Genomic DNA, 19,363 nt, shown 5'->3' on the forward strand with positions numbered 1-19,363 from the left:
TGCCACTGACTGTCTCAGTCTTCTAGTAATGAGGGTTGGGCTTTAAAATGGCTTTTGTTTCTGCCACTGAGTGGCACAGAAACTTCATCTTCCAAATCCAAACCAGCTTGACCAATAGAAGCTCTTGGCTCCTTGAAGGCACCAAGTAACACAACCACCAGAGATTGTACAAGAGTTCAGGTCCTATGAAATGAACTTTGACCAATGACAGAGTCATCTGATAAATTGCTTGCTCTTTATCTTTCAATGGATTGGTCTTTCAAGGGAGGTCCCTCTAGACCTAAGAATAGCTGTGTTTTCTTACAGTTCTTGCCCAGCTTTGTAAGACTAAATAAAAGTTTGCAATGCCAAACCGAGATGAGAAGTCAGAGCAGAAATTTGCAGAGATAATTTATATAGCTTCTTTTAGTCAATAAGTTTATTTTTCTTTAATGAGAACAACTTGAAAATTAATAACAGAATATTCTTCATATTGTGTTTAATCTCTTGTTAGGTGTACTAGAAATGTGAGAATAACAAGTGTGTTAAGAATTCCCTCTTTTTACAAAAAAAAAAAAAAAACGAATTCCCTCTTTTTCAGCTTTCTAAGACACTGGTTCTGAGGATGCTGTCTTTTGCTCTTTGGAGCAGTAATAGACGATCGCAAATTAGTGTGACAGTTAAGTCTGCAGGAGAAACAGCACAGCTGCCCAGTGAAGCTTCAGAAAGAGTGTGAACTTAAGAAAATATACCCAAGATATTTTAGATAAATAAAAGTTTAGATAAATAAAAAGTTTCTGTACATGCCACTCTCCCTATCGTAAATAGACCTTCAGGGAAGATCTTCATTACCACTTAAGTTTTCATGTTTCATTTTAATGTGATCAAAGGAAATGGCAACCCACTCCAGTACTCTTGCCTGGAAAATTCCATGGACAGAGGAGCCTGGCAGGCTGCAGTCCATGGGCTTGCAAAGAGTCTGACATGACTGAGAGACTTCACTTTTTATCTTTCTAAAGCTAAGGAGGATCTGGAAGTGAGATGGTGCCATTTTATTTGGATGGCAAGTAGGAACATTCCACTTTGGTTAAGTGCTGAGTGATCTTTGCGTAGTTCATTTCACAGTGCGAGTATGGTAACCCTCTCCCTTTGGATGTCTAGATGAAAAAAGTCCTTAGTTAAAGAATCATTTCTGGACTTACTAAGATCCCGAAGATGAAAACTTAGTGATACACATCCTCAATTCTGTAGTGGCATTCATCTCTAAAAATTAAAACTCAGTCACATAGTCTGGAAAATTCAAGTACCAGAGGTGTAATAGATCCTGGAAATCAGGTGAGCTGCCACAGCCCCTCTCCCCACATCCTCGTCTCTGAGTCACCGTGGGTGTGCTCTTTGTTGCTCACCCCAGTCTATGCTGGATTGCCCTGTTATGATTTCCTGCGGTCCTTGTTTTGCATGCTGACTTACATTTGCTCGGATGCCCACAGTCAGGTGCACAATCACGGGTCCTGCCTCTGATCTCTCTCCCTGGGAAGCAGAAGTCTGCTGAGCATTACTTTGAGGCCAGTAGACTGGTGGCTCAGCATGACTGCATTATTAGGGGCCTTTCCTTTGTCCTTTGATGCTGATTCATCCAGAAACTGGATGTGAGAACTCTGGCAATTTCCATTGTCACACTCCTCCGTGTGGATTAGGTTCAGGGTGTACAAAAAGCAGAAACAATGTAGGGATCACCTCTATGGAGGAATAGAGACTGAACTGCATCGGCCCTAAGACCCAGCAGGATACTGACAAATTGAAGTCAAACATAAAAGAACCTTTTAATCTCTGCCTTTTATTCCCTTGTTTGCTCTCACATCTACTCCCCAGCCTTATCCACTCCAGTCGGTATCACTACATGTACTTCCCAGGCTCCACTGGCCTCTAGCGTTTGTGCTTAGTTGCTCAGTTGTGTCCGACTCCTTGCAACCCCATGAACTGTAGCCCGCCAGGCTCCTCTGTCCATGGGCATTCTTCCGGCAAGAATACTGGAGTGGGTTGCCATGTCCTCCTCCAGGGGATCTTCCCAGGGATTGAACCCAAGTCTCCCGCATTGTAGGAGGATTCTTTACCATCTGAGCCACCAGGGAAGCCGGGGCCTCTAGAATTCAGTTTAGTTTAGCCAGTGGGAGGCATTGGCAGAAGACAGGATAAGAGAATAAGTTGGAATGTTTCTTTCCCTGTTTTTGAGAGATTCTTCAGATCTCCTCTGTGCCTGCACCTCCTGCCTTTCAGACCTGCAGTGGCTCCAACCTTCAACAGGTAGGTTGGTTCCTGGACTGCCCTCCTTTCTTTGTCCCTCCAGCCTCAGGGGAACCAGCAGTTTCTCACTGTTGCCAATATTTGGATCACCCCATCACCTTCTGTTTAGCTTTTCAGCTTTTTCATTATGTGTAAAGAGCTAAAATTACTCTGCTTAAAACATTATATTGACTCATATACATTTACTAATACTGGACTGAATCTGATCAGCAAAAAATGGCAATTACCTATAGTTTTACCAGAAGTCCAGTAATTTCTATTTTCTGTCAGATCATAACTGATACACACCCCAAACTTGGGGAAATAAGGCAGCTAAAAGCTCTGTCATAAGTAAGTGGAGTGGGCTGAGACTTGAGAAAGGTAAGAAAGAAAATATTATTATAAGCATAATTTTAAATATAAGCATACTTTATCTAGATGAGAAAATGGATTTGGGAAAGGACAAGCTCTGGAAAAGACAGAGCTTGAAAAGGGACAGCATCTTTTGGCAAAGCAGCTTGCAATGACTCTAATTCATGACTCAAATCTAATGGTAACATGGACATCAGAAAACCAGTGTACAGGTTTGTTAGGGCTGCTCTAACAAAAAACTTTAAAGAAGGTGGCTAAAATAACAGAAATTTATTAACTCACAGTTCTAAAGGTTAGAAGTCTAAGATCAAGATATCATCAGGTTGGCTCCCTTTGAGCGCCAAGAGAAAGAATCTGTTCCCCTGCCTTCTAGTGGTTTGCCGGCAATCTTTGACGTTTCTTGATCTGTAGACAGCTCACCCCAGTCTCTGCTTTCCTGTTCTCATGATGTTTTTCCTGTGTGTTATTGTGTCCAACTCTTCAGTCATACTAAGTCAAGGCTCCACTAATGAGTACCTCTGCAAAGAGCCTATGTTCAAATAAGGTTACATCCTGAGGAATTGGGGGGTGAGTCTTTCAATATGTGAATTTGAGCTGAAAGCAATTCAACCTACAACAACCATTTACAACACTTTGCCATAATTCAATGACACAATAAAAAGAACTGGGGCTAATTACTTGGTTTTGAGATATTGAAAAAAAATATTGAGAAATTGAGAAATATTTTGGAAATTGAGAAAAATATTTAAACTGTAAGTCATCAGGTGTGACAAATTGAATATGAAACTAGGATAAGGGAAAAGAAGAATTGACAAGGAAATGTGGGAACTGGTGAAGCCTTTCACTGAAAGAGAAAAAATAAGAGAAAAGGCAAGCTCCCTGGAATTTTTAAGAAGTCATTGTTTGAGAGAGGAATTAAAGGTATGTAATGTTTACGTTTTGATATGCTGAATTTGTACATGCAGAATGCTTAACTGTAGACATAGAGGGCCATGCAATTTGGGGTGTGGAGTTCTGGAGTTAAATTCCTGCATTTAATTTCCAACTCCTCTTTTTCTTTTGTGAATTTTGACAAGGTACTTATACTTTTAAGCTGCAATTTCTTTATCTGTAAGATATGGATGTTATCACTGTTTCAGTGGGTTGTTGCAGGAGTAAAGATATACACCATGTAAAACAGTTTACTGCCTGGCACAAGTGTTTCATATTTGACTGTTGTTATCATGATCACTGGGGTTCCCTGGTGGCTCAGACAGTAAAGAATCTATCTGCAATGCAGGAGACCTGAGTTCAACCCTTGGTTTGGGAAAATCCCCTGGAGAAGGGAATGGAAATCCATTCCAGTATTCTTGCCTGGAAGATTCCATGGACAGAGGAGCCCGGTGGACTATAGTCCATGGGGTTGCAAAGAGTCAGACATAACTGAGTGACTAACATACTTATGCTTATCATCATCACTATTACTAACCTTAGCAATATTGGTATTAGGAATAGATATGCATGCCAGTAAGTGAAGAGTGACATGGAAAAGTGATTTAACATCCCTGTGTAACATGAGAGAAGGGACACCAAATATTAAGAAATCTCAGAAACAAGATGTTTTTCTTCTACCTTTTATAGAAGACAGCAAGAGGGCCTGGAGGAAGAAAGAGCACTGCCATCCTCACTTCATATATATACTTGAACCCTGTGCTCAATTATACCTAGTTTATTTATTCAGTTAAGTAATACAACTCTTTAAGAATTACTAATTCCTCTGAAAAGTACTCAGGCATCCAGTAAATATATGAGTAATAATATTCTGTTCTTTCCTACTGCTAAGAGATTTTTTTAAAAATTTATTACTTTATTTTGTTTTGGGTTGCACTGGGTCTTCATCGCTATGCTCTCAGGCTTTCTCTACTTGTGGAGAGTGTGCAGCCTTCCCTTATGGAGCACAGGCTCTAGATGAATGGGCTTCAGGTAGCTATGGCTTGTGGGATCTAGAGCACAAGCTCAGTGATTATGGTGTATGGGGCCCAGTTGGCTGCACATGTGAAATCTTCCAGGACCAGGGATTGAATCCCATGTCTTCTATATTGACAGGTGGACTCATCTACTGTACCACCAAGAAAGTCCAAAAAAATCTTGTTCTGTATTTAAATGTCATTACCTTGACACACTCATCATCTTGAGAAGACTGTAGCAAGTAAGTCTTGAAAGGGACACTGTTATAAGAGCTCTGTTTTATTAAAAGTAGCAACATGTACACACTGCTATATTTAAAATGGATCACCAACAAGGGTCTATTATATAGTACATGGAAATCTGCTCAATGTTATGTGGCAACCTGGATGGAAGGGGAGTTTGGAGGAGAATACATGTGTATATATGGCTGAATATATTCACTGTATACCTGAAACTGTCACAACATTGTTTGTTAATCAGCCATGAAAAAAAAAAAGTGCTCGTCACTCAGTTGTGTCTGAGTCTTTGAGAATCCATGTATAGTAGCCTGCCAGGCTCATCTGTCCATGGAATTCTCCAGGCAAAAATTGGCTATGCTGCTGCTGCTGCTGCTAAGCTGCTTCAGTCATGTCTGACTCTGTGCAATCCCATAGATGGCAGCCCACCAGGCTCCCCCGTCCCTGGGATTCTCCAGGCAAGAACACTGGAGTGGGTTGCCATTTCTTTCTCCAATGCATGAAAGTGAAAAGTGAAAGTGAAGTTGCTCAGCCGTGTCCAACTCCTAGCGACCCCATGGACTGCAGCCTACCAGGCTCCGCTGCCCATGGGATTTTCCAGGCAAGAGTACTGGAGTGGGGTGCCATTGCCTTCTCATAAAAAGTTAAAAAAAAGTAATAGTAGTATTTTCCCTTCAACAAACATCCATCACTTTCCCCGAATTCTTCCCATAGGGAAAGAGATTAAAAAGTTTAACCTGTTCAGGATATACTTGTGCTCACAATCACAGTTTGTGAAATTTCTGAAGACTAGCTCTTTCTTGAGATACCCAAAGTAAAGAGAGATGAGTAAGACTGAAATGGTAAATGAAATGCTCTGTAGAACTGCAGTTCACTCTAAATGGGACACAAAATGGGAACATGCAAGGGTTGAACTGAACATTCACCTGCTAAATGACAGGGCTTCCCCGATAGCTCAGTTGGTAAAGAATCTGCCTGCAATGCAGGAGACCCTGGTTTGATTCCTGGGTCAGGAAGATCCCCTAGAGAAGGGAAAGGCTAATCACTCCAGGATTCTGGCCTGGAGAATTCCTTGGGGTTGCAGAAAGTCGAACACTACTGAGAAGCTTTCGCTTTCACTGCTAAATGACAATGAAGTAAGAAGTAAGTCTGCAAGAAATTTGACGAATGTGCTTCTCTGCATCAACCTCTCAGGGCAGAATTTATATATTTTATAATATTAAACTCTTAGAATCCTAGGCTTACAAAAGATTTTAAGGTTAATGTTGTTCAGAATTACGCCTGAATTGAGACTTCCAATTAGGGCTTCTTTAGAGGATGAACAGGGAGAGATTATTCACTTGACATAACTGTGTTTAATCAACAAATAAATTACACACTGAGATTGGTAGAAGCAGTTTGGAACAATCTGAGGTAGAGAAATACAAGTTTAGAGCTGGAAAGATCCCTCGGGGAACATCCTAAATTATCCCCACATTTTATTTCTGAAGAAACTACACTCAGAGAAGTTAAGTGACATTTTTATGAAGTCATCCTGTCTCAATGGAAGATTTGGAATAGTGCCTTCAGATTCTGAGACTAGGGTTTATTCTGCTATATCATTCTGGCCAACTAAAGAGAAAACATTAAAAGCAACATCGCTTAGTGACTACATCTTCTTCCAGTGTTGATCTAGCGAGGATAAGGATAAAGATCTCAGTTCCCTCTCTATCCACCACAAAATCTAGAACAGTATCATTGAGAGGCCTGGCAGAATCTTAAATAGAAAATGGTCCAGCTTCCTGAAAAGAAGCCTTAGTGAAGGAGAGCAGTGCCTGGTGAGTGACATGGTTACTAAAAAATTAAAAAGACAAGACATAATTTTTCCACTCTGGCACAGCCATCATAATTCCTGGGGAATGAAGCAGGAGGAGGGGGTGAGGGGAGGAATGGAGGGAGAAGAAATCATGATCTTGCTAAATTAGATGTAGCTTCATGCTTTGCAGACTTTAATTAAAATTACAGGCTGATTTTCAGCCAAACTGGTCATGGGTGCCTGAAACATGCTTCAGTATTCCTAAACTCCCTGAAGAAAAAACTAAAACAATATGATACAAAACAGAACAGCCACCAAACACATGCAGCCTAAGCAATAGATGGCATGTATGCCACACACCTTGGTACTATATACTACTTTAAGTGAAAATCTGAACCTTGACCCCTTTCAACTCCACTGCTTTTTCAGATCTGATCTTTTCAGCATTTTCAAGGCTTTACTCTCTAACCTCTTAATGTTGAACATGTTTTTATTTGATGGGATTATTAAGGTTGAGAGAAAGCAACTATGGCTTGGTCAGAAATAAGCCATATTCTGCTGTATTTTTATGGATGACGGTAGAAGCAACCCTTTCTGATCCCCTCTCTGTGATAAGCAATGTCAGGGGTCTTTCATATGACTGTCCCATCTGATCACCTCAACCATGTTGTACTGGTGAGAAAACTGAAGCCCAGTGAGCGCAAGAGAATTTTCCAAGTAGCTATGAAGGGGTAGAGAAGGTTTTCAAATAAAGTTTGCCAACTGAAATATTCTAGACTTTTTTCCCCCGTTAGATCTCAATATCTTTGCCATGGATGACTTACTGAAATCATCAGAGTTTATGAATAAATATACTTTTGTTCATATACATATACAAACTTTTTATATTACTCTTTTAGAATTATAAATTCCATTTTTTGCTATTTTTCCACCTGATACTAAAGTAAACCACTAATCTATATGGGTTCTATTAAAATGATTATATTGACTGTTATGACATAAGTTTTCATCAATTATATAAGAATTTTATTGCAATTGAAACATCCCTTTATAAACAGCTCATCAAAATAATTTCACAAATGTAGCCTAGAAAAAATATACGTTTTACTTATATGCTTCTTAGGATCAAGTTCAGATTAATTAACTGCTCCTTCTACACTTTTTGAAAAATCAATATTTTATAAACACCCTTATGGCAGAACTAGAATGTCTGTTGATGAAAGTGAAAAAGGGAGTGAAAAATTTGGCTTAAAACTCAACATTCAAATAATGAAGATCATGGCATCTGGTCCCATCACTTCATGGAAAATAGATGGGGAAACAATGGAAACAGTGAGAGACTTTATTTTCTTGGACTCAAAAATCACTGCAGATGGACTGCAGCCATGAAATTAAAAGACATTTGGTCCTTGGAAGAAAAGCTATGACCAACCTAGACAGTATATTAAAAAGCAGAGACATTACTTTGACTACAAAGGTCCATCTAGCCAAGGCTATGGTTTTTCCAGTAGTCATGTATGGATGTGAGAGTTGGACCATAAAGAAAGCTGAGCACCAAGGAATTGATGCTTTTGAACTGTGGTGTTGGAGAAGACTCTTGAGAGTGCCTTGGACTGCCAGGTGATCAAACCAGATAATACTAAAGGAAATCAGTCCTGAAATCAGTCCAGATGCTGAAGCTGAATCTCTAATACTTTGGCCACCTGATGCAAATAACTAACTCATTTGAAAAGACCCTGATGCTGGGAAAGATTGAAAGCAGGAGGAGAAAGGGACGGTAGTTGGATGGCATCACCAACTTGATGGATATGAGTTTGAGCAAGCTCTGAGAGATGGTGATGGACAGGGAAGCCTGGCGTGCTGCAGTCCATGGGGTCACTAAGAGTCGGACATAACTGAGTGACTGAACTGAAACTGAGCTAGATTCACATAATAAGTCTGTATTTTCCAAGTCTGTGAGAGCATGGATCACTGTCCACATCCATGAAATGAGTTTTGGTAATGTTAATATTTTTTACGTTTCCACACCTAAGAATTGAATTAAGGTGCCATATAGTGTTTTTTGCTTACAAAGCAGTTTTGACTCTTTATTGGATTATCAAACCATTGCTAATTAAATTTTATCTGCTTAGGTGAGGTAAAAGATACAGTAAAGCTTCTTGTTGGGTGGGAGAGCTGTAGGATCTTCCTATTAGTCATGATTATTTAGATCGCTGTCCCATTGAGTTCATATTTCCCCACGTTATCCAGCACTGCTGAACCAGAGGGCTATGTCTGGTGTCAAGCTCACTCTTTTGTGCATCCTTTCGTATCTTGGTGCCCAATTTGGACGGCAAATAGAAAGGCACAGCAAACTTGGCCTGAGAAGGGGTTTGACTCCTTTAAAATAAAGACTTAAGTCAAGCTACCAGATAAACTACCAAGATCAGCAGAAGGTCTGAGAGGCTGAGAGTTATCTTCAGTAGAAGGTGCAGAAGGAATTGATCATTTTCAACCTTGAGACCAGCTATAGGCACTGGGGAGCAGGTTGTAGTTCATCTAAAACCACCTTCTTGTATGTTTTCCCCAGGAAGAAAAATCCAATGGAATCTGGAGGAAATTCTCCCATCAGGTGTATGAACAAAGGTGATGTGAGAGAGAGGGGGAGAGAACTGTGGATAAGGAGGAGCACTGTTCAGAGCACTGTTCTTTTATCCAAATAAAAGACTTGTCCCTGCTGTGGGAATGCAGTCAGCAGCAACCTCCAGCCACCATCCCTTTTGGGATTGCCTTGGGGGCTGAAGGCCACGCCCCTCCCTGCAGCAGCCCATGTCCAGTGGCTGACTAATACTAGGCATGAAAAGTGAAAGTGAAGTCGCTCTGTCGTGTCCAACTCTTTGTGACCCCATGGACTCTAGTCCACCATCCTTCTCTGTCCATGGGATTCTCCAAGCAAGAATACTGGAGTGGGTTGCCATTTCCTTCTCCAGGAGATCTTCCCAACCCAGGGATTGAACCCAGGTCTTCCACATTGCAGGCAGACTTTTTAACCTCTGACCCACCAGGAAAGCCAATACTAGGCATACAATATGTTTTTTTGATTAGGGTCTAATCACATTATTTATAAGCTAAAACTAAAATAAAGCTAACCTCATTTTTTTACTTTTCTTTGTGCACTTTGTGGTCCAAATAAAAATCTTATTTCAATCTCATCTCATTCCTTTCTGATTTTTGCATCTGTGTTGAGTCATTGAACCATCTGTAGCTTCTTCTCTAATCAACCTCCATGTAGTAGTTTGTCTGGTTTAAACATACTTTTTCATGTAATTTTATCTGATTTCTGAATTACAAATGATCTTTTCTTCCATTTCCCTCCCTCAAGTATATGTTTGTGTCATTTTTATGCACACGATCAGATACTGCTCTAACTAGTTATTAATACTTTTGTATTTACCTTCTATTAATTTTGAACTCGAGAAGAGTAAAAAGACACTTTATCTTTTGAGTTCTTGCAATGCTCTCTGAATTCTTTAGATGTAACTATTCAGTTAATGTTTGTTAAGCATATTATTTAATAAATGCTTAAGACTGGTAAGAAAAATGAAGCAGAGTGATCAACAATGGATAAAAATTAGATTTGTTGTTAAAAAAAAAAGATCTAATTATTTTCCTTTAGTTTACATGATCTAACCATTCAGTTTAAGAAAAAAACAAAAAGGATCAGAAGAGCATTCCAGTTGCCTTTTGTGGAAAGTCCTGCTCTTTCTCTCTTTGTGTGTGTGAGGTGGGGTTTTTCACTTTTTCCCCTAAATATACTCCCTGTAGAGGCTTGAAGGAGAGTACTTCCCAGCAGCAGGGTTTTCAAAAATATAGTTAACCTTAAAGAAAATCTAAATCGAGAAAGTGTCAGGGGATGTTCAACTTTAAGGGATCCAACATGTTGTTTTCTTCCTTTGTGTGCCGTTTCTCAAGGACTCTCTGTTCCATATAAGTTCCTGGAATACAGGAACGAGCAGAGCTGCACGCAATTCTCAGGACCGAGATCATGGGAAAGAGCACCTGCTTGGATTCCCTTCAGTGACTTCCTTCAGTGACTCCTTTCAGTGACCTTTTAGGACTATCCATTTTTTTGCAACTGGTGGAATTTTATTCTTTTTAATGGCTGAGTAATCATTTTATTAAAGATATATAAGCATGCATTTCTGCAAATAAAGTACCCTTGTTTCACTCGAGACTTGGGTCCCTTGCATCCTTCTTCTCATTGACTCCAGTCCCCAGGTCCCGGTCTCCAAAGACCATGACAAGAAAGCATTATGTAAGGAAAGAATTTGATGAGACACAAAAGACACCTAAAACTGTCAATTACGTCTGTGGCAATGCAGTTCAAATGGGACCTGACGTAGAATTGTTTCTCCTCCTTCAGAATCAGAAGCATAATTGCCTCTCGAAAGAATGTCCTTGGTCAAATCTAAGCGATATTTAACTTCTAATGGTGTGCTGTTTGGGCCATAATGCTACCTTTCAAATTACTGTTTGATATACAGTGAAAAAGCCAAGACACATGTGAAATTTGTTAACATCCGTTGCCTTTTGTTGGTTATTTCATGGAAGGATTATTGCATGAATTCTAGCTAGTGTATTCGTTTAGATTATAACATTTCCCCAATAATGAAAGTGAAATGAAAGTGAAAGTTAGTCACTCAGTCGTGTCCGGCTCTAATAGATATTATATTAATCTTCAGGCAACCTTAATAAGGTTTTGTATTGTCTGAAAGAAATTGATTCTTTCTAAATGTGCTCTGCTTGAAGTGTGTATATGGATGATGTACAAATGTTTTGCACAATAGAGAGCAAGCTTCATGTTTCTGTATTTCCAATCCTCAGAGCTTAATGGCATATTCTACCTTGTCATCTCCACTCAAAATACATGATCTAACTCATGAAGATTTTGGCTGTCAGTAAAAACAGACAAAAATAATACACAGATCATCACTTCTCCAGGTAGCCCACAGAAGTGTCCTCTCCCCATTATCAACAGCAGAGATAGGATTTCTTTTGGATGGAGGAAAACTTGAAGTTTACCTAAAGTTTTCATAAAAGTATTTTTACTTCTTTTGAGCAAGTGTTCAAAAAAAATCAAATGATTCACTTCAGTAATTTAGAATATCTAGGGTATTTTGAAAATCCTTTCAGCATTCAGTGAGCTGGTTCTTAGGAATGCACTCTTTTCTTTTTTATTTTTTTTTTCTATTTTTAATTTAAATATATTAAAAAAAATTTTTACAGCGTTGTGTTGGTTTCTGCCATACAACAGTGCACCCTTGACTAAGCAGTCTATAAGAAGTTGGATTTCACCTGACAACATTTTCAAGAATTTCACCCCATCCACTTTTGCCTAAACTAAGAACAGTGTGATAACCTCCACCTCCAGGAATTAGGGCTTATTGAGCCACTCCTGTTGGGGAACATCCCTATAATAGTGGAAGGAAGGTATTTTGTACCAGAAAAACCCATGGATATAGGAGTTGTGTTTTAGTCACTAAGTTGTGTCCAGCTCTTTTCACTCCATGGACGGTAGCCCACCAGGCTCCTCTGTCAATGAGGTTTCCCAGGCAAGAATATTGGAGTGGGTTGCCATTTCCTCCTCTGGGGAATATTCCCAACCCAAGGATCAAAGCTGCATCTCCTGTGTCTCCTGCATTTGCAGGTGGATTCTTTACCACTGCACCACATAGGAAGCCCCAGGTATGAGACTTACTTAAAAGCCACACTGGTGTCCCCTCCAGGATACATTAAACAATTTTCACTGTTTATCTTTTCCTGCATAAGACTTTGTTTTTAGTTTCTTTTTCATCTACTGTTTAATAGGCATTTGTTCATATGCATTTTTTCTGATGTAGCAGGGTTTTAGGAATTGAATTTACTAGGTCACGCAGAGTCGGACATAACTGAAGCAACTTAGCAGCAGCAGCAGCAGATAGTCATTTTAGGTGTTTATTTTACATGTCCAGTGAAAAACCAAAGCAAGCAAAGCTCATTCCTATGACTCCTTGTTCTCAGCATCTCCAGAGACATTGGGCTAATTACTCTCTTTTCTACAGAAAAGGATCTCAAAGGAGAAGAGGGAGGAGATTAGCATTTACTGAATTCAGTCTTGTGCAAAGTACTAAACTGTGTCCATACTCTATTAAAAACTAAGACAATTTACTCTCAGCTTATACTTATGTTGAGTTGGTCTGGTTTGTGTTTTTGTTTTTAGAACTTTAAGGTTGATAATGATGCTCCGATTTGTCTCATTTGTATTCTTCTGAAGAAGAACAAGGGAAGAAGGAACAAGGTAAATTAAACTTTGGAGCAATTTATGTGGTTAGGTATTTTTAAATTCATTAATAATTGAAAACATGGAACTTCATTAATTTTCTGTGTCAAATATCACTAAAATCATTTTGTTTCTGAATCTCAGGTAAATGCCTGCTAACAAATCTTTGAAAAACCAGAAAGGCAAAAAGAAATTTAAAATTTACTACTAGAGATGGCCACTATTAATATTTGTTTTATAAATTCCATAGACATTTTATATGCATGTTATATGTCATATATATAATGCCATAGAAGAAAATACATACAAATATAGACTCATAATTTTATTGTTTTAATATAAAAGTAATGCATCCCTTTCATAATTTATTTTAAATTCTATAAAAGGTTTTATTCAATAACTATAGTCTTCATCCTTGGTGGCAAATGTTATCATATTCCTCAACTGAATTTGCTATACATATGCAAAAAAATTACCTAGATACACAGGCTTTCACTTGTTTTTAATATTTACATAAATGGCACATGCATTACACATGAGTGTGTCTCATTTTAAATGTGAAGTCAATTTATATCAGTATATGCAGTAATGGTGGTGAATAGTTTTGTATTCATTAACTCTCTCATTGATAGATACTTATGTAAGATTATACTGCAATTGTATTTATAATCGTGATTTTTAAAGCTACACATCCAAAAAGTATTAAAACCATCTTTCAGATAAATGTAATTTGGTTTCAGTGCATGAGTTTGGCCAATAAATTTGGTTAATTTTAAGTTTTTTCACAGCTTCTGGGTTAATCTGATTTCTAAATATTTTATGACTTTGTTCATCTTAAATCCAATACTTTTTTTCTAACATTTTCCAACTGGTTGCTTTATAATTTATATTTATAACATTATTGCATTATAGTTGTAATATTTTTCAAACAGTTTCCTTTGGCTTTCTAAGACAGCACCATCCTCTGAAAACAGAGATAATATTTGTCTCCTCTTTTCCAGTCTGTGTACCTCTTATGTATTTCTCTTGTCAAATTATATTCAGTAGTCCTTTCAATAAAATATTAAATAATACTGGTGATAATATTAATCTTGGCCTTATTTCTGACTTCAAAGGAAACATATTTTTTGAAAGAAATTCTAATTGGCCTCAATCAGTTCAGCCCAGTTCAGTCACTCAGCCGTGTCCGACTCTCTGCGACTCCATGAATCATAGCACCCACCAGATCCAGGAGTCTACTTAAATTCATGTCCATCAAGTCGGTGATGCCATCCAGACAGCCATCTCATCCTCTGTCTTCTCCTTCTCCTCCTGCCCCCAATCCCTCCCAGCATCAGGGTCTTTCCAATGAGTCAACTCTTCGCATGAGATGACCAAAGTTTTGGAGTTTCAGCTTTAGCATCAGGCCTTCCAGTGAACACCCAGGACTGATCTCCTTTAGGATGGATTCATTGGATTTCCTTGCATTCCAGGGGACTTTCAAGAGTTTCCTCCAGCACCACAGCATCAATTCTTCGACACAGCTTTCTTCACAGTCTAACTCTCACATCCACACATGACCACTGGAAAACCATAGCCTTGACTAGATGGACCTTTGTTGGCAAAGTAATGTCTCTGCTTTTTAATATGCTATCTAAGTTGGTCATAACTTTCCTTCCAAGGAGTAAGCGTCTTTTAATTTCATGGCTGCAATCACCATCTGCAGTGATTTTGGAGCCCCCCAAAATAAAGTCTGACATTGTTTCTACTGTTTCCCCATCTATTTCCCATGAAGTGATGGAACCAGATGCCATGATCTTCATTTTCTGAATGCTGAGTTTTAAGCCAACTTTTTCACTCTCCTCGTTCACTTTCATCAAGAGGCTCTTAAGTTCTTCGCTTTCTGCCATAAGGGTGGTGTCATCTGCATATCTGAGGTTATTGATATTTCTCCTGGCAATCTTGATTCCAGCTAGTGTTTCTTCCAGTCCAGTGTTTCTCATGATGTACTCTGCATAGAAGTTAAATAAGCAGGGTGACAATATACAGTCTTGAGGTACTCCTTTTCCTATTTGGAACCAGTCTGTTGTTCCATGTCCAGTTCTCACTGTTGCTTCCTGTCCTGCATTTAGGTTTCTCCAGAGACAGGTCAGGTGGTCTGGTATTCCTGTCTCTTTCAGAATTTTCCACAGTTGATTGTGATCCACACAGTCAAAGGCTTTGGCATAGTCAATAAAGCAGAAATAGATGTTTTTCTGGAACTCTCTTGCTTTTTCCATGATCCAGCAGATGTTGGCAATTTGATCTCCAGTTCCTCTGCCTTTTCTAAAACCAGCTTGAACACTTGGAAGTTCATGATTCATATACTGCTGAAGCCTGGCTTGGAGAATTTTGAGCATTAGTTTACTAGCATGTGAGATGAGTCCAACTGTGCGGTAGTTTGAGCATTCTTTGGCATTACCTTTCTTTGGGATTGGAATGAAAACTGACCTTTTCCAGTCCCATGGCCACTGCTGAGTTTTCCAAATTTGCTGACATATTGAGTGCAGCACTTTCACAGCATCATCTTTCAGGATTTAAAACAGCTCCACTGGAATTCCATCACCTCCACTAGCTTTGTTCGTAGTGATGCTTTCTAAGGCCCACTTGACTTGACTTCACATTCCAAGATGTCTGGCTCTAGATGAGTGATCGCACCATCTTGATTATCTGGGTGGTGAAGATCTTTTTTGTACAGTTCTTCTGTGTATTCTTGCCACCTCTTCTTAATATCTTCTGCTTCTCTAGGTTCATACCATTTTTGTCCTTTATCGAGCCCATCTTTGCATGAAATGTTCCCTTGGTATCTCTAATTTTCTTGAAGAGATCTCTAGTCTTTCCCATTCTGTTGTTTCCCTCTATTTCTTTGCATTGATTGCTGAAGAAGGCTTTCTTATCTCTTCTTGCTATTCTTTGGAACACTGCATTCAGATGCTTATAAAACCTTTCCTTTTCTCCTTTGCTTTTCACTTCTCTTCCTTTCACAGCTGTTTGTAAGGCCTCCTCAGACAGCCATTTTGCTTTTTTGCATTTCTTTTCCATGGGGATGGTCTTGATCCCTGTCTCCTGTACAATGTCATGAACCTCATTCCATAGTTTATCAGGCACCCTATCTATCAGATCTAGGCCTTTAAATCTATATTTCACTTCCACTGTATAATCATAAGGGATTTGATTTAGGTCATACCTGAATGGTCTAATGGTTTTCCCTACTTTCTTCAATTTAAGTATGAATTTGGTAATAAGAAGTTCATGATCTGAGCCACAGTCAGCTCCTGGTCTTGTTTTTGTTGACTGTATAGAGCTTCTCCATCTTTGGCTGCAAAGAATATAATCAATCTGATTTCGGTGTTGGCCATCTGGTGATGTCCATGTGTAGAGTCTTCTCTTTTGTTGTTTGAAGAGGGTGTTTGCCATGACCAGTGCATTTTCTTGGCAAAACTCTATTAGTCTTTGCCCTGCTTCATTTCGCATTCCAAGGCCAAATTTGCCAGTTACTCCAGGTGTTTCTTGACTTCCTACTTTTGCATTCCAGTCCCCTATAATGACAAGGACATCTTTTTTGGGTGTTAGTTCTAAAAGGTCTTGTAGGTCTTCATAAAACCATTCAACTTCAGCTTCTTCAGCATTACTGGTTGGGGCATAGACTTGGATTACTGTGATATTGAATGGTTTGCCTTGGAAACGAATAGAGATCATTCTGTCGTTTTTGAGATTGCATCCAAGTACTGCATTTCGGACTCTTTTGTTGACCATGATGGCTACTCCATTTCTTCTGAGGGATTCCTGCCCGCAGTAGTAGATATAATGGTCATCTGAGTTAAATTCACACATTCCAGTCCATTTTAGTTCGCTGATTCCTAGAATGTCAACGTTCACTCTTGCCATCTCCTGTTTGACTTCCAATTTGCCTTGATTCATGGACCTGACATTCCAGGTTCCTATGCAATATTGCTCTTTACAGCATCGGCTCTTGCTTCTATCACCAGTCACATCCACAGCTGGGTATTGTTTTTGCTTTGGCTCCATCACTGCTTTCTTTCTGGAGTTATTTTTCCACTGATCTCCAGTAGCATATTGGGCACCTACTGACCTGGGGAGTTCCTCTTTCAGTAGCCTATATTTTGCCTTTTCATACTGTTCATGGGGTTCTCAAGGCAAAAATACTGAAGTGGTTTGCCATTCCCTTCTCCAGTGGACCACATTCTGTCAGACCTCTCCACCATGACCCGCCCATCTTGGGTTGCCCCGCAGGCATGGCTTAGTTTCATTGAGTTAGACAAGGCTGTGGTCCTAGTGTGATTAGATTGACTAGTTTTCTGTGAGTATGGTTTCAGTGTGCCTGCCCTCTGGTGCCCTCTTGCAACACCTACCATCTTACTTGGGTTTCTCTTACCTTGGGTGTGGGGTATCTCTTCACGGCTGCTCCAGCAAAGCGCAGCCGCTGCTCCTTACCTTAGATGAGGGGTATCTCCTTCACTGCCGCCCTTCCTGACCTTCAACATGGGATAGCTCCTCTAGGCCCTCCTGTGCCGGCGCAGCCACTGCCCCTGGACGTGGGGTGGCTCTTCCCGGCCTTTGCCCTGGCCTTGGGCGTGGGTTGGCTCCTCCTGGCTGCCGCCCCTGACCTCAGATGCCGGGTAGCTCCTCTCAGCCATTCCTGTGCCGTTGCAGCCTGGCACTCTCGGCTGCTGCCCCTGACCTCGGACATTGGGTAGCTCTTCTCCGCCATGCTTAGTGCACTGGTCGCAGCTGCCTGGGCTTAGTGCCCTGCTTGCATTACAGACTCTAATTTGACAATTGCATTCACTCCCAAGGTCCCAATCTTCCCACCTGATCCTGGACTCTTGATTCATTGTGCCGGCTGCCCCTGAACATTCTAAATGAGATGACCATTAGGTTATTCCCTATTCATACAACCAATTTATTAAAAAATATATCATTTTCTATCTATTGTATGCCTTGTCATGGAGATAAAATGTAAAGAGTTAAACAGGTGTTTACTCTAATAAAATCTACAATTTTCCAGGACTTATTAAATCCTCAAACTTTCCCTTAAATTTGTGTTTCATGCTATATTTCCAACAAGTAAGTAATGCCACCAAAATACATCACAACTGAAGACACTCCTTGAAGTCCTGGCCACTTCCTTTACATTCAACCCCCAAGTCTTAGGATTCCTGTTTTAGAAATAATTCTACATCACAGCCATTGCCTTAGGACACATTACAACTTTTATTCAACAAATCTGCATTCAGTGTATAGTTTGTTAATATTATTCTCCCTAAATATTCATGTCATTATAAATATTCACTTCCATACTGTATCATTTCACTTAAACCAAACTGAACCTTCTATTCTCTAACTTTATTACAGTTTTAGGACTTTAGATGTTTACTTTTCAGACATGAAAAATGCAAGAATTAGCTAAAGACATTTTTTATACTTACGTATCTCCCCAGTAGCAACTATTTTAATACAAATTAGATTTATGTTTACAATATGACATGCAAACTATCAGCTAGAAAGAACAGAGATTGTGAAAATAAATGAACAAAATCTACACAGTAGGGAGTACGTGAAAGTTACAATTTGCCAAAATAGGGCTGTTTTTCATTCTTTATTATTCACATGTCAGTTTTTGTTGCTCACTTTGTTGCTCTTTTATGTCGAATTCTGTCAGAGAATATTTCCAACTACAAGGGATGAAATACTAAAATAGGTATCCATATCAACATGGGCTTCCCAACTGGTGCTAGTGTTAAAGAATCTGTCTGCTAATGCAGGAGATGCAAGAGACATGGGTTTGATTCCTGGGTTGGGAAGAGGCCCTGAAGGAGGAAATGGCAACTCACTCCAGTGTTCTTGCTTGGAAAATTCCATGGACAGAGGGACACAGAGGGCTACAGCTGGAAAGGTAGAGTTGGTGCTGTGGAAAGTTGGACATGACTGAGCAACTAAGGAGCATATCAACATATGAAAATTACCTATCACAAATATTAAATAGCTGGTGGCAAATGATAATCCTGAAGGGAGTCAAGTGTGAAAAGGAAAAATAAATTATTTCTGCCTGATCACTTCTATAAATGACATTACATCTGAAAAATTTATAAAAGCAGTGATCTTTTTCTTTATTTCTTCATATCTTAATGTTTTCTTCAAAATGAATTTAAATAAACATCAAAATGTAAGTAGTTGTTTGGGGGAGAAGGAAACAAAAGGAGAAAAACTTAAGAAATTTTGGAACTAAGAGGATTTCAGAAGAGGTTCCCTTAACTTGTGATATCAGAGGTACTACAGAAAATGACTAAAAATATGAACTATTAATATCAAACCAAACTCGAGTATATTGGCGGTTCTAGGATGAGGACAAAGGAAGCTGTGTATTCATATGATTGTCCGGATTATTCAGATGCAGCTGGTCTGTAAATTAGC

This window comes from Capra hircus, chromosome 20, assembly GCF_001704415.2.
Source record: "Capra hircus breed San Clemente chromosome 20, ASM170441v1, whole genome shotgun sequence".
Taxonomy (NCBI): Eukaryota; Metazoa; Chordata; class Mammalia; order Artiodactyla; family Bovidae; genus Capra; species Capra hircus.